Source organism: Acomys minous, assembly GCF_964271855.1.
Source record: "Acomys minous genome assembly, chromosome: 2".
Lineage (NCBI taxonomy): Eukaryota > Metazoa > Chordata > Mammalia > Rodentia > Muridae > Acomys > Acomys minous.
In genome coordinates, this window is record NC_140484.1 from 60,539,773 (window position 1) to 60,555,434 (window position 15,662).

At 47.6% G+C, this 15,662-nt stretch overlaps 1 pseudogene across 1 annotated transcript; it reads left to right on the forward strand.

The window, feature by feature from the left end:
- Positions 1–2,130: 2,130 nt before the first annotated feature.
- LOC311589977 (NADH dehydrogenase [ubiquinone] 1 beta subcomplex subunit 4-like) lies at positions 2,131–2,574 on the forward strand (annotated as a pseudogene). Its single transcript has one exon. The product of its transcript is annotated as an NADH dehydrogenase [ubiquinone] 1 beta subcomplex subunit 4-like (transcript).
- The last annotated feature ends 13,088 nt before the right edge of the window (positions 2,575–15,662 follow it).

Sequence of the window (15,662 nt, forward strand, 5' to 3'; positions counted from 1 at the left end):
CTGGGCCACCTGCAGAGCTGGAAGGAGGAAGCCAGAAGCTGATCTTGCAAAGTGACAGAGAAGCGATGTGAATGGTTGACTGGTTTTCAAATGACTGACACATAATTAATAAGGGTAACAGTTCCTGTTTACTCAGTATCTTTACAAAGCAGAAGAGGCCAGATCACAGAACCCGCAAGAGTCACTTGGCAGCTTGAACTCATGAGGGTCTGGTTAGTCCCATGAGATGTCAGGACTCCTCCATGTTAAACCTTTGTGGTTTTATGTGTGTGATAGGGTGATTCTGTGGTTTTCTGTTATCGAGGAATCCATGATTTCCGTAAATGCAAGTGTACAGCAGCAGCAACATCCCTGTCTGTCCTTTGTGATACATGATTAGGTTCTGGGTCTAGCATCAGGCTAGCAACCAGCACACAGAAGCCCACACAGTGCCTGCTGTGTGTATGTGTCACTCGTGAAGAGCATCATGCTGGATTAATGTCATAAGAAGTGAGGCTGCAGACTGATCCTCTTTGACTCTGGGAATGAAAACCAAACAGATGCATCTTCACCTATGACAGAGCTTTGGTGACTATAGAAGCCTTCTCCACAGAGCTAACATGGCCTCACAGTGGAGTTGAACCCTTTCTGGTTGACTCTTGGCATGGTGCCCGCAATGTTTACATGGATAGAATTCTGGGCCAGTTACAGACTTCAGGCTCTGGTTGATGAGTCGTCCTTGAACCCTGGTTCCATTTCTTCCCTCTTGACTTTATCAAATTCTGGGTAGTCAGAATCTAGGTGTTAAGAGCAAGCAGAAATGACAAGTTGGGGAGAGGAGGGCTCCGAGGCACCATGCATTTATCACACTGAAATATTCATTTGTGACAATTCACACACAGTCCCAGAACAACTGTGAGTCCAGATGACTGGAGAGAAGGGCGTTCTGGCAGTGGACATTATGTGAAAACTGGGCTTGAGGGTGGAATGAGTACTGTGACTCTTGTGTCCTCCTCACTGCCCCCCTACTCCTACATAGGTATCTGGAATGGAAAGGGAAGCAAAGGCTTGCCACAGACCTGAGAGTTCCTACCTGCTCCTGTGCTATGAGCTCTCAGGCTCTGAGATAAACTGGGTTAGAAAGAAAGCTTCCATGCTGTGTGAGGCAAAGGGGAGAGGAGAAGATACTCGCTCCTGCTGGAAAAAAAAAAGCCTCAGTACTTGGGGACTCATTGCATCTGGCATTGCTTCAAAGCCTCGTCAGCTTCTATTTTAATAAGGTGACATTGAAAATGACCCTAAATTTCTTTTCAAACTCAGAGAAATGAAAAATCTCTTCAGATATTTCCTGCCATAAAACTCAGTCCAAATGTTAGGCGAGGGAAAGCTAAATTATAAACCAGGTGGTCTTTGGGCTGCCCCATGACTTTAAACCCCAAATTGATGTAGTGAACAGTATCATTATTTTCTGTCAAGCGCAGGAGGGAAGCGTGGAGAAATGGCTCACGTACAGCGTGTTCCTTTGATTTCTGTATCATCAAATGCTAAGAAGGAAAAACGGAGGCTACCGACCCAAATTTCAGTGATGCTACAAAAGTGGGCTAAAAGAAAGGGAAAGCTCAACTCTCAGTTATCAATTGTCTCTCACAGGTGAGGGTCACCGAACAAAGAGAAGTCTGGCGCTGTCCAAGGTGCTGAAAACACAGGCTGAGCGCGCCTCAGGCAAGGCCCCTCTCTCGCTCTGAGGAATTCAGCTGTGGCAGCTGGTATTGCTTGTCAACTGGATCTGATTGAGAAGTGACTAGGAGGTTTGCAGAGCACACCTCTGGGTGCATCGGTGAGGCTGTTTCTGGGGATAAGATCATTTCTGAGCTAATTAATAGATTAATCTCTGATGTATTCAAAACCTGATGGCATTTGCAGGAGGGGTGAAAGGAGGGATGGGCCTCTTTGCATGAAGTGGGTTTCTGGAAGCATGCCTCTGGGGCTGTATCTTGCTGTGGACCCTTCCTATTTTATCTTTGATACCACTGAGAAGTGAGCTGACTTTCTCCATACACTGCTGCTACCATGATGTGGAGACCATGAGACCAAATGAATGAATCTTCCTTTTTAAAAGTTGCTTCTGGCAGATGTGTGCCGGTAGCCAAGATGTTGGGTAACAAGCATAAGCCTGCTCCCTTGGCCACTCTCCCCAGTACCCTCAACCAAGCCGAATATGACTTGTCTCCAGAGACCTGAAAGGCGCAGGTCAAGCACTTGAGCCCGGCTTAAATGGGAGTATCTGTTTCAGTACAATGGCCCCAAATGCCAAATGCTCATTGAAGAACCTGCCTTGCTTCGTTGGACCTACGCAAAAATCAGCAAATGCTTATCCTAATTTAAGGCCCGCTGCCAAGAACTCACTTATAGGAGCTGTGGCAGCATTTGGGCCCCTCATCTTCTGGTTTTATGTTTTCAAAACAGGTAGGAACAGAAAGGAAAGACTTATCCAGGAAGGAAAATTGGACCGAAAATTTAACCTCTCCTATTAAGCTTGGCAAGGATGACTCTATGCTTGTATAAATAAACCTTCTATTAAGCACTGAAAACAAAGTTGCTTCTGACATGTATTTCAGTTATAGCAGTGTAAAGGTGACACACACATTGTCAGAAACCAATTCAGAAAGTCTTAGAAGCCAAAACAAACAAACAACACCCCGCCCCCCCAAAATCATAGTCTTCTAAGGTTTATAGCTTGCATTCTAGTGCAGAGACATAATTAATGAATGGAAAATAAAATAAAATATGTGGTAAATTGGGTGATAGGCACCTCAGGAGAAATTGAGATAGTTTGAAGGAGGCATAAGCTTTAGAGAAAGGCTGCTCTGGATAGAGAGCACTGCCAAAGCTGGTCCCAGGGGAATGGGAAAATACAGACCTTAGCCAGTTGGCAGTTTTTCCCACCCCCAAAAAGATGGCCAAAGAAGAAGCTACACATGAAGGAACAATTGCAAGAGTGATTCACATGAAGGGACATGCAGTGACACCGGAGGCTAGGGAGTCCTGGAGGGTTAGTGATGGCTTGTGAAAGGGCAGTTAGAGTAATGACTTGCCCAGACAGCAGGTGGCATTGGTGATTAAGACATTTGTCGGTGAACCTTAAGATCTCTGTAGCTTTTGGTCATGAACACGGAAGTGGGTGGAGTAGGCAGGGTAGGGCAGAAGGGTCCACAAGAAGAGCATAAGAAGCTCTGTGCACTGAGGGGATTGCTTAGGTAGAACTTGAGGCAATCACAGCCAAAGGTGGAGGTGGCACCCAATAAAGTGAAAGGGGAATGGCTCCCATCCAGAAATAGTCTTGAAGACACATATGGGGTATCTGGGGATGACTTGACAATTTCCAGTCTGAAATGAGAAAACAGAAAGTCAAACGGAAGCATCCATTTCTAACTGGGGTCCTGTGATGAGGGCCAAGGTAACGTGCAGGATGGAGTCGATTAGCTCGGGGTTGTGTCTGGTAGTGAGTGAATGCTTTGTGAGCCATATCTGGAGTGGCACTGGGTCCTGGCAGGGAAAGAGCCTTCTGTGCGCCCTGTGCCCGCCACCCTCAGTGCTTCTGGAAGAGGACATGTCTTGGCTGCCACATGCTGGAAGCTGATGTGTGGAAAGAAAGAGACAGGGGCAAACCAGGCACCTATTCATATTCTAGCTGCCAGGGAAGAGCCAGCAGCTTGATGGTGTTTCTTGTCCAGCCCTTGCCGTTTGGCAGGTTGCACCAGTCTTAAGTCTGTCTTCAAGTTAAAAAAAAAAAACCTTAAGCTCAGAATATGGACAGAGGCAGCCTCTGTGCGGAGGAGCTAGAACTCTGATTGCCACATTCTCCACGCACACTAGCTCTTTCCATTATACTGACAGAGTCACATGGTGAACACTTGCCTCTGAGGGTGACTGGGGAGCTTAAGAAGAGGCCTGGCCAACGTAGATGGAGGCAGTGTGATGAAGGAGAGGATCCTATCCACAGTCCTGTGACAAGTCAGAACTGTGGGTCAGCAAGGCCACAATAGGGTGAGGGAGGATCTGAAAGTATTGCCAGCTTGTGTCTGAGTTATGTGCTCACCCATCCTGGGGCTCCGCTAAGGGGATTCCGTCAGTGCATGTCCAGACAGACATGCCTCTCCAAGCTCATGCGTCCGGTGGGCTCTGGGCTGCCTCAGGAGCAAAGAGAACAGCAGAAAATAACTCAGAGTGTCTCTATGCAAGCCTGTCCCTGCCCGGAGTTCACCTGCCGCAATTTCCCCCATGGGTCTCCAAGGTGACCTGGCACCAGCCAGGACAGATCTCTGTGTCTTTACCTTTGCACAGAAGGAGATATAGATGTGTCTGTTTACCAAATGAACTCAGGCACATTTGGTATGTGACATCAGGCCTGTGTGTGCACCCAGCTAGACCTCAGAGGCCGAGCTGGAGCTTCCCACTGCCTGGTCCCTGCAGGTAGCATCTTCAAAACTCGTCTTTGAGCAAGGGTGACTCTTAATGACATGCGTGAGCTTCAGTGTCAGCAGGAACTTGAGTCCCTGGGGAGGGTTCCGTTCCAGGGCACAACATCAACTCCGGCCTGTCCCACAGATGCCAGACTTCCCTGGCTTCACCGTTCTTCCTTTTCCTGCAGCCAATCCTTCTTATCTGAGTGTGTCCCTCTGCCACTCTCTATCTCACATGAGAGCTTCTGATTCTCCAAATCACCTTGAATGACACACTCACCACTGAGTCCACTTCCTGGAAGCTGCCCTGGGGGGATTTCACTGAACAGGGGCTCCAATCACTTAATGTCTCCATCGCATCCTGCATTTCTCTTAGGTGGCTCAGCTGCTGATTTACGTGTGTATTCTTTTTGATAAATATCCAATTAACAGGCCAGTGAAGTCACTTCTGCTAGTGCTAAGATCAGGGGGCATCCTCTCCTCAGCTGGGAACAGTGTTTCTTCTAGAAACTTCAAGCTGAGCTCTCGGGGAATCCATAGCCGCACACCTTGTGTCTGAGAAAAATGAAAGAAAGAGAAGGCAGAACAAAAACAGAACCACCTAAATTCTTGCACTCTTTGCTACAAGCTATTTTTTCTTTTTCTTTTTTTTCTCTTTCATAGTCAGGAAGCAGGAACAGTGAGCACCCTGTTGGTGATCCTTTCGAAGCTGAGGTGAGCAGCGATGAAGGTCAGACCAACAGAGCTTGTTTATGCGCTCACTCTGTTCCTCACAAGTGATGGTGGGGCTGTCTGCCTGAGAGGCACGGGGCTCTGGAGAATTGTGCAATGAGGCTTGCTTCCAAGCTATGAGAGCTGTTGGACCCAGATTCTCCTAGGCCAGGGGACTGATCTCCAGGTACTTCCCAGCTGCAGATCCCCAGTGACCAGGCAGTCCCCTGGGGAGATGAGGCCAAGATGGTTTCACCAGCTCCACAGGCTGAGCCTGCTTACCTCTCAGGGTCTAGGTCCTTTGCTCTCCCTGTACAGGGTCCTGCTCCTCCCTCTCCCCAGGACTCTCCTCATCCCCGCACTGTGCTCCTCACAGGTCTACTGCTGCTGGCAGCCAGTGATCTGCAGAGTCCCCAGGTGGGTGGATTCCAAGCCCCAGGCAGCGCCTGCCTCCTTAGAAGCACATTCTCTTAGTGAGAAGGAAGTGATTCTGAAACTAGACTATCCTTGTCTAATGATGAACGCCCCATGTGTTCGGTAAGGCTACCATTTTTGAGGAAAGTAGGTCTCTGCCATAGCTGGATTAGACCCACTGCTGTGACATTGAGCTGAGAGGATTTCTCAGTGTCCTCAATCCACACAACCCACAGAGAGGCAAGTAAATGTGCTTCACTGTTCAGGCCAGACCCTGAGCGGTGACCTCACCCTAATCCACCGTGTCAGCCTTGTGTGCTTTTCTTAAAGTGTTTGAAAACTGTAAGGTGAAGGGCAAAACCACAGATACTAAGCCTGCCTCTAAATCCTGGCTCTGCGCTGCCTAGCTAGGTGACAAATTATTTCACCCACTGTGCCTCGGGTTCCTCCGCTGCAATTGGGGACGGTGATAATAGAAACACTGACCTCAAGGTCAGCCTTATGGGTTGAAGGAGTTACTGTGCAAGAGAGCTGGGACAGCACCAAGCAGCTGAGGACATGGATTCTTTATTGCCTCAAGACCCATCACAGCTCAGTTCTGGCTACCTTGTTCTCTATGACACTTAACTAGATGTCTGGAAATGATGGTAAGTAGGTGCCTGTGGCTCAGGTCTCAGGAAGTGAATAATTGTGAATCAGGTCAAATGGGAACTAAGTTACCCCCCCAATCCCACTCCTCCGCATCAGAGAAACCAGGGGGGGAAAAGCTGTTTAGTATGCTTCAAAGAAATGGAGCCAAAATCAGTCATAGGAACAGAAAGGAAATGCTGGTCCTGAAGGGCTCTTCCTTCCTGCAGGATGAGGACTTGAGAGTAAGGGGAGAAGGTGGTATTGAGCTGGTACATGACCTGTTCCCTGCTTTGCCCGCCACCAACTGTGTTATGCCACAGCGATGGAATGTCTGTCCACGGACAGTATCTCCCAGGAAGCCTGCCCACCCACAGCTCAGCTCTTATCAGTCACTGATCCTTACCTGTCTCAAGGCCGAGAGGGAGAAAGAAGGAAGGAAAAGGAGGGCTAAAAAGAGGACTGATGCATGCCAAGTTGCGAATCAGCGCAAGATCCCTGTCAATACTATGCAGACAGTGAGAGATAGATGATATTATGTGACTATGGCTCTGCACCAGGTCCTGATACAAAGCTTACACGCTCTGCATGCAGAAGCCAAGCTTAGCTCAGCAAGGCTTCTGTCCTCTCACCTCCCTGGGCACAGAGCATTTCTGTCACATGGTTTGTGGATTTCTGATCCCCAACTTGGCTCCCTTGGGAGCAAGGTCCTTTGTCCACCACACAGCCTCAGGCTCTTCCCTGCCGTGCCCATACTGTGCTTTCTCAAGGCTGAGACCCTCAGATTTCATGAAGAGATTGCCACCTTCCAGCAAGGACAACTGCAGCTTGCCTCCTCCTGATTTATGGACAATAAAAGCTCTCACACAGAGAAAGAAGTGCTTACAATGGCCACATGAAGAGCCAGGCATAACCTGCAGAGCAAGGGAGATGTTTCCAGGATGCCTCCGAGAGATGTTGGCATCGGTGGTGCAGAATCGCAATGAGTCCTGGTTTAGTCTTCACCCCAGCTGGAGGACAAGCAGAGCACTCCGAGGAGGACACAGCGACAGCTGCGAAGGTGTGGCTAAGAACCACAGCAAACAGCAGAGCGGGGTGGGTCACTGATCCTTGGCAATAAGGACTAAGCCCAAATGTTGCCCTCAAAATGACTCAGAGCCTGGGGAGACAGTTCAGAGGGTAGTGTGCTTGCAAACATGAGTACCTGAGTTCAACCCCCAGAACCCACATGAAAAATGTGGGTCATGATAATTCATGCATGTCATTCCTGCCCTGGAAAGACAAACAAGAGGATCCATGACACTTGCTGGTCAGTTCCAGGCCAGTGAAAGAATGTCTCAAAGACAAAGGCGGATGACACCCAAGACTGTGCTTCAGCTTCCACACACACACACATGTGCACACATACTTGTATAAACATGTTCACACCCACACAAACAATACATTTTTTTAAAAAAGTGACTGAGCAACTTACACATGCTGACATCAAATAGAATTCTCTGCAAAACCATCCCAGACAAAAAGCTCTGCTAACTACACTTGTGTTCACTCGAACCTGGCATATGAAATGGGGCACCAAGAGGGAAAGTGTTGAAGATGTCCCACAGTGACCACAGGCTGGAAGCACACTCCAGGGACTGCCGCCTCTTCACTGCTCAGAGGAGCTGAGAACTCATCACTCACTGTAACCTAAGCCATATACGGAGCATGCGTGGAATCCAGATGCTGACTCTGCCCTCGAGCCAGGCTAATCTGAGAACATGCCTCCTATAGATTGCCCATTAGGTAAGACTGGCAAGGGAGTGTTCTTCCTAAAAACTCCACAGTGGTTAGGACTCATGGAAAGGCTGCAGAAACCCTGAGGGAAAAGGTGTGTAGGAGACACATGTGCTCACTCTGAAAGGCTAAGCATACCTTCTGAGAGAAGAAAGGCTAAAGGTCTAGGGTACAGGAGGCAGAAGGGACAGAGAGGGCATGGTGACCTAGACAATACTGGGCCAAGGGCTCTATGCCACTGCTGCTTGGTTTCCTTCGTTCAGTGTGTACTTCCTGCGCCTGGCAAGGGAGGCTGGCACCAGAGTGCTCTTTCCTGACAATTATATTCAGATTGTTGACTGAACCCCACTTTATCAAAGCAACATGAACATTGCTCACCTGAGACCTGGAGGTGGGAGATTGGGGGTCAGGGCAGGTCTCAGAATTCCCACTATGAAGATACTGTGAAAAAGGCCACAAGGTCTGATGTGAGTCAGGTGTCCCTCTCGACTGTAGTGGCTCTTCGTGGTGTCTTGGGGCTTCTTTAGAGAGGACTAGGCTGTGACATGGACTCATAGCTGAAGTGCTGCTGGTATTCTCTCCATCCAGGTATACACAGTGAGGATGCCTAAGCACCCTGACATTTTAGGTGCAGGCACCCCAAATCTAACTTCAAGATCCCTCCCCACAAGCCCCTAAGAGCATCATGAGATTCTTGGTGTTTTGTTTCCATTTCAACCTCAGCAAAGTATGATAATCTCAGGACCACCTCCAAAGTTCTAGTGCTTTCTGGAGAGTGCTGGGGAGCCCAGGAGACAACAAGCCCAATGCAACCTTCTCTAGATACTCCACTCCAGACTCAGAGGATGAAACCACAGCTTCCCTGCACGCAGTGGCCTTTCTTCCTACAGCTGGTCAAACACCTTAGCTTCAGTGAAATCTCCACATCATGGGGTGAGAAAAGCTTCATCAAACTGTATGAATGTTAACAAGCTTGTTCATTTTCTCACAAGTTCATTGAGTCCTGGGGACCACAGTGACATCATGCATGAGCTTGCCCTGCCTTTGTGCTTGCCCCTGGCACTTTTCAGAATGCAGCCAGCTGATCAGTAGCCTTGCTTTCCCAGTGGGTTTCACCAACTGCTTTCTGATGTGAACTGGGCCCAAACAGTTTCCTAGAATGTGGTTTGATAAAGTTATGGGAGGGAGGATTCTGATGGAGAAATCTCAAGACTGCAGGAAACCTATGGGACAGAGAAAGACATTTCTTTGTCCCCCTGCAGTGAAACAGAATCCAGGCACACTCAGCAGAGGCCTGGCATTGGAACCTGACCCTCGGGGCTCAGCTGCGTACGCTGACCCTTCAAGGCTTTAGAGAACCAGCATATGGGGCTGCCCGAGAACAGGCATTTCCAACAATTTCACAGCAGCAGCAGCTGCTGTTAATCCCATACCCCACACTGGGAGCCTCTGTCCTGGATGTCTGTAGGTTGTGGCTGGTGGGAAGAAGACCTTGGGCCACTGTACTCTGTGGGGCCTGCTGCTGTGGCCCCAGCTCTGTGGACAGCAGACCCTTTAAAGTTCTTCTGCCATGCCATACAAGGCCAGTGCAAGCGCCGTGCATTATGTCACTGTGCCATGCATTCTAGTAGCTCATGGGCGAGAGTGACCAGAAATCTAACTGTTATCATGAGTTTTTTTTTAATACCAAGACACACAGAGCTTGGGTCACATTATAGAATGCAGAATGTCCTCTCTGTGCCTTCTCAGCATCTCCACATTTAATCCACCCAGGGGACAGTGTCATGTGTGCATCTCAGAGTTTTCAACCGTAGCAGATTAAATTCCAGTGACTCACACATTCCACCAGCTGCGGCGATCAGACACATACACGGTCCTCTAGGAGTGCTTCTGCCATCTGACACGTGGCCAGGAAGTGCTTCACAAGTTAGCAGTCATAATGACATTAAATCTCTTCCAGAAAGGCAAAGGTGTGCTGGTGTGATGACTTGGTGTTTAAAGACCTTGTCACCAAGACTGATGATCTGAGTTCAACCCCGAAGTGCTCTTCTTTATTGTCCCTCCCTCACTCTAGAGTCAGGTATGAAAGGTGCTAGCAACAAGTCTGGGTCCACACAGTGGTGACTTGATTCTTTCAGGCTAAGCCTCTTAGCCTATGAAACAGGGTAGCATCTTCCAGCCACTTGCAAGCGGTCCAGTCACTCCAGATGTTTAGGACCCACTGTTGGCTATCCAATGTCCAGCTAAACCAAAGAACCATTTGGCCAACCCAGGAGCATATGAGCTAAACCAGCATCCATTTTTTTTTAGCAAGGGGATGTTCGTTACATGGTGCACTTTGTGACTGTGGTAGGGTTCATGTTAACAGACAGTTGCAGCTACGAGCACAGTGCTTCTTTTCTTGGGGACTAGCTGATGACCAGAACCTGGGGGAAATTTGGGTCTCATCTGGATGTAAAATGTCTTCCACAAGCTCAGATGCTTAAATACTTAGCATGCAATTGGTGGGGCTGTTTTGGGAAGTTATGGGACCCTTAGGAGATGATCAGCCTTGAGCTCCCAATGCTATGGACAGAGCCCATCCCATCAGTCATGCCCTCCCTGCCATTATGGACTAAATCATCACAATTTTGAGTCAAAACAAATTCTTCCTCTTCATTAGTTTCTATAACTGGCACAACAAGGAGAGAGGCCATTAAAACTCAGGTGGGTTGGGGCACCTACATTGGGTCTCTGTGGAACAACCCATCTTCTCTAGTGTGAACTTTTCCCCACTAGACTCTGAGCACAGAGTCACAGGGAGATCTGCAGACATGCAGCCTTGCCTGGGCTTTGTTAGTAAGCTTCCATCCCCTTTACATTTTGAGTGCTAGCATCAAGCATTTTAGAGGGATAAAAAGGAAGTAGAGAAGTTAACCTATCTCTTTTTCCTTTCCTTTCCTTTCCCTCTCTTTCTTTCTTTCTTTCTTTCTTCCTTCCTTTCCCTTTTCCTTCCTTCCTTCTTTTTTTCTTTCAACTCAAACTTTTTTCATTAATTTATTTATTCATTTAATATCCTAATTGCAGCCCCCTCCTTCCTCTCCTCCCAGTCCCACCCTCATGACCCCTCTCGCATTCTCCCCCTCCTATGGGTACCAACTCACCTTGGCACATCAAATCACAACAGGACTAGGCACATACTTCCCCACTGAGGCCTAACAAGGTAGCCCAGTTAGAAGAAAGGGATCCAAAGACAGGCAACAGAGTCAGAGTCAGTCCCTTGCTTGAATTGTTAATGGACTCACATGATTACCAAGCTACACATATGATACATATGTATAGGGAGCTTAGGTCCAGCCCATGCATGCTCTTTGGTTGGTGATTCAGTTGTGTGAGCCCCCATAGGCCCAAGTTAGTTGACTCAGGTGGTCTTCTCATGGCGTTCTATATCCCTTCTGGCTTCCTCAGTCTTTCCCCCTCACTCTTACACAAGAATCCCTGAGCTCCAACTATTGTTTGGCTTTGGGTCTCTGCATCTGTTTCCATAAGCTGCTGCATGAAGCCTCTCAGAAGACAGTTATGTTAGGCTCCTGTCTGCAAGCATAGCAGAGTATTGTCAATAGTGTCAGGGGTTGGCTCTCTCCCATGAGGTGGGTTTCAACTTGGGCCAGTCATTGGTTTGACATTTCTTCGATCTCTGCTCTATGTTTACCCCTGCACATCTTGTAGGCAGGACAAATTTTAGGTAAAAGGTTTTGTGGGTGGGTGGTGTCCCCCTCCCTCCACTAGAAGTCCTGCCTGGCCAGCTGCAGAAATGAGCTGATCATGGTGCCTTCCTGGGAGAAGATGGGCTCCCAGGGAGAGAGAATGGACCATTGTTCTGAAGAGGGGAAAGGTGAATATAATTCTTCTTTCTGGAGCTGGTATTCCAGGGGAAGGAAGCTCTGCTGCTCCATGTGGCCTAGCACACAGAGCTGCAGCAATCAGCACTGAGGAGATGGAGCGATGCCTTTGGACAGTGATGAGCCACCCAGCAGCAGGATTGGTGGGATGGAATTAAGCAAAAGTCCTGGGAACAAACAATACAGCAGCCTTCCATTATTCCAACTGTGGAAGATTTCATTTCTATAAATATTTTTTTAGAAAAAACTTCATCTAGTTATTTCAGGATCTCCATTACTCTTGAAGATGAAGCAGTTGGTCATTTAAAATGGTTTCCCTTTAACTGCTGAGTGCCAAAGAAATGTGTGAAGACGAGTCCATCAGAATAAGAGAGATAGCCTTGCTCTGCTGACCTTCAAAAGCTTGCTTCCTATGAACAGCCTCAGCTGCAGCATGCAGGGTGTGCATTCCTTTCAGATAGTTAGATAATTCTTGAAAACGCATCGTAGAATCAGAAAGGTAACACATGGGTCTTATTTTTCAGTGATTCAAAGTGGGGCGGGGGCAGGGGGAGAATGAGCAAGAATAGCTTCTCATTGATGAAGCTAAAACAACAACAACAACAACAACAACAACAACACTTCTATAGATGTGGAGTCATAGATGAAGACCTGGAAACACAGGCAAAGCTTCAGGGGAGGGGATTTTCAACCCTGTGAATGACGCTTAGACGACTCTGGTGTTTCCTGGACAAGAATGGACCGTGGTGAAGCAGCCTGGAGCCTTGCACACAGGCATGAAGGGAAACCACACCCATGTGTCTGGGTATCTTTGCCTTGAGTATACTAACAATGGCTTTGTTTTAGTGACAATGACACAATAACAACCATGCTAGCCTAAGCAAACAATTTCAGCAGTTCACTGTGCTCAGAGAAGTTTTAGGCTTTTTTTTTCTGCCTGGTCCAGATTTCTGCCTCAGACCTGAATAAGGTGTCTTCCCACTTGGCATCTATTTGTCATGAAAGAATAGAGAACAGGATCCACATCCAAGGGCCTGCAAGCACCAGTGAAGGGTACTCAGCACCAGTAGTGTAGTGATCAATCAATCAATCAATCAATCACTCAATTTATGTACCATGTGTTTCTTGAATATCTATTTTTCAAGGACCAAATAACATGGCGGAGTACAATGAAGATGTACACTGCACTATGAGAATGTAGCAGGTGTGGGATTGGCAAGGACATGGGTAATAAAATGCTCATCACAGAAGAAGATATCTGACTTAGGCTTTTAAGTCTTATGATGGAGAAAGGAAATGCTGTAGTATGCATGAGGCCCTGGCTTCAACTCCAGCCTAACTCCCTAAAAACCAAACCTCAGAAGGGAAACAGGTAACACTTGTTGCCAAGCAGGTCAGAGGGTGGCATTCTGTGACACTGTGGGGGAGGGGCCAGCCTCGCTCCTGTGCTTCCCACTAGGCACATGCAGCAGGAGGCAGGAGGGGACTGCTCCAGTGGTCCTGATGTAATCTGAAGGGAAGACAAAGCCTTCTCGGCAGCTCTTCTGTACCAAGCACAATTTCAAAGCTGGAAGCTCTAAGTCCTCACCACAGGAAGATGGAAAATTCATATGTTATGTGGTTGTGAGGATTCATATTTATAAGAAATGTTTAATGACATGGAAAATCATGATGTACAAATACATATGTATGTTTCAAAGTGCATAATATTATTGTAGCTACAGAATAGTGGCATGCTTGGTCACACATCTTTGGATAAAGAATGATGTGGTGCTAAGGTGCCTGCTACAGTAGGACCTGCTGCAACCATGGTGTCATGTGCAGCGGTGGCCCAGAAATCGGCACATGACCCAAGGGCTATGTGGCTCTCTCCCACCTTCTTTCTGCCACCATTCTCAGGCCTAGTTCCTCCTGCTGGCAGAATAAGTTCATACATCTCCATCAAAATTAACCATGTGACAGCTGCTCTTCTTCTCTGCTTTCCTTATACAAGACTCTTTTAATGAATTTGCTGACTGATCAGCATCACAGCTCATGTCTCATTGGCTGTGATGACACACGTCCATGCCAAAGCTACTTCTGAATAGGATGATACTCTTTCCTGAAGAGGGTGTGGATGTGTGCTGTGGTGTGACTGTGCCCCTCACATCACATATGTTGGAAAAGAGGTTCCTACTGCAGCTGGGTAGACAGGGATGACCTGAGGAGATCCTGAAGGCTCTACCCCAGTGAATGGGTTTATCCATTCCTGAGCTGATTGACAGATGGATTAATGGTTTAACAGGTTATGAAAGGAGTAAGTATCTCTGTTTGAAAAGAGAGATGTCTCTAGCACACGTGGCTCATCAGGACTTAGGAAGTCCCCTGCTGAGTTGTGGTGTTGTGAGAAGATTCCCACCAGAACCTCAGCAGGTGCCAGTACCATGAGCTTAGACTTGCAGCCTTCAGAACTGTGAGTCAAATCAAACTCAATTCTTCATATGTCTTCTGTTCTTTATATGCTATAGCATCCTAAGATGGACCAAGACACCTTATTCTACTAATGCAGAACCATCTAATACCCACTAGATTTGTGTTGATCTGCTCGGGCTGTCATAACCAAATACCACCCGAGCAGCTTAAATAATGAGCGGTAATTGTTTCAAAGTTCTGAAAATCCAAGGTCAAAGTGCTCACCTCTCCTCCAGGCTTGAAGACTGAGGGCATCCCAGTGTCTGCTAATGAGGGCACCCATCAAACTGGGTTAGGGCCCCACCCTTTGCTGTATGTGCAACCTTCATATCCTCTTTGCAAACCTCCTTTCCGTGTGCAGTAGCCTCACAGGCTAGGGCTCTGGCTCATAGAAAACAGAGAGAAATTCAGTTCATTGGACAGGCAAGAGGCTTTCCCAGAAAGAATTGAGTTGAGAGAACTTGCTGCTGAACAGATGATGAGCACTATTTCACAATAGACCAACAGTTAAGAAAAATATTGACGATTGTAACAGTGATTGTCTCTGCTTATTGTGGAGGCATAGATGAGTTCTGTTCCTTCTCTTGTGAAGCTGCAGTTGCAGAACAGAAGACAGAAGCTGTCGGAGAAAACTCCAGGTAGTACCATGGCCCCATTGCATATTTGCCTGGATCATAAGCTGCATTGCATAGAACATTATAACGTTTGCAGGAACATCTGCCACATAGCTACAACCTACACCATCCCTAGAGCTCAGGCAGTAAACAGTATTGAGGAGGTTGGGTTCCAATCAGCCAGAGGAGGGCAAGGCCCTGGCTTAGCACCGGGGCACTCGCTGAAGACCTAAGAAAATCCAATTTTGAAAAACAATGCACCGTGGCATTTATAACGTGCACCAGAGTAACACAGGTGACAGTAACACCTGCACACACACACACACACACACATACAAACACACACACACACACACACACACACACACACACACGCACACGCACACACACACACACACACAGTGGAGAGTAAAGACCAAAGTGTGCTGCTGTGAATTTCTGCAGCCAAGGTGCAGCAACTGAAGGTCGGTTGTGGCATTTTAATTATGCATGTTTTCTATAAAGAATAATATATTATTATCAAGAGGTGATTGTTCCCAGAATACAAGCATGGTTTACATTAAAAATCAATCCATTTGCTTCACCATGTTGAGACAATAGAGGGGGTGGGGGGCGGGAATCGTGACTTAACTCTGAGCAGAAAATTCCTTTGACAGGAACCCAGGGTCTACCCTGAAAGGGCCCCTCAGCTTCAGCACTGCCCCAAAGTGGGTGACCTTGATGCAACCTTGATATCTCACACCCTT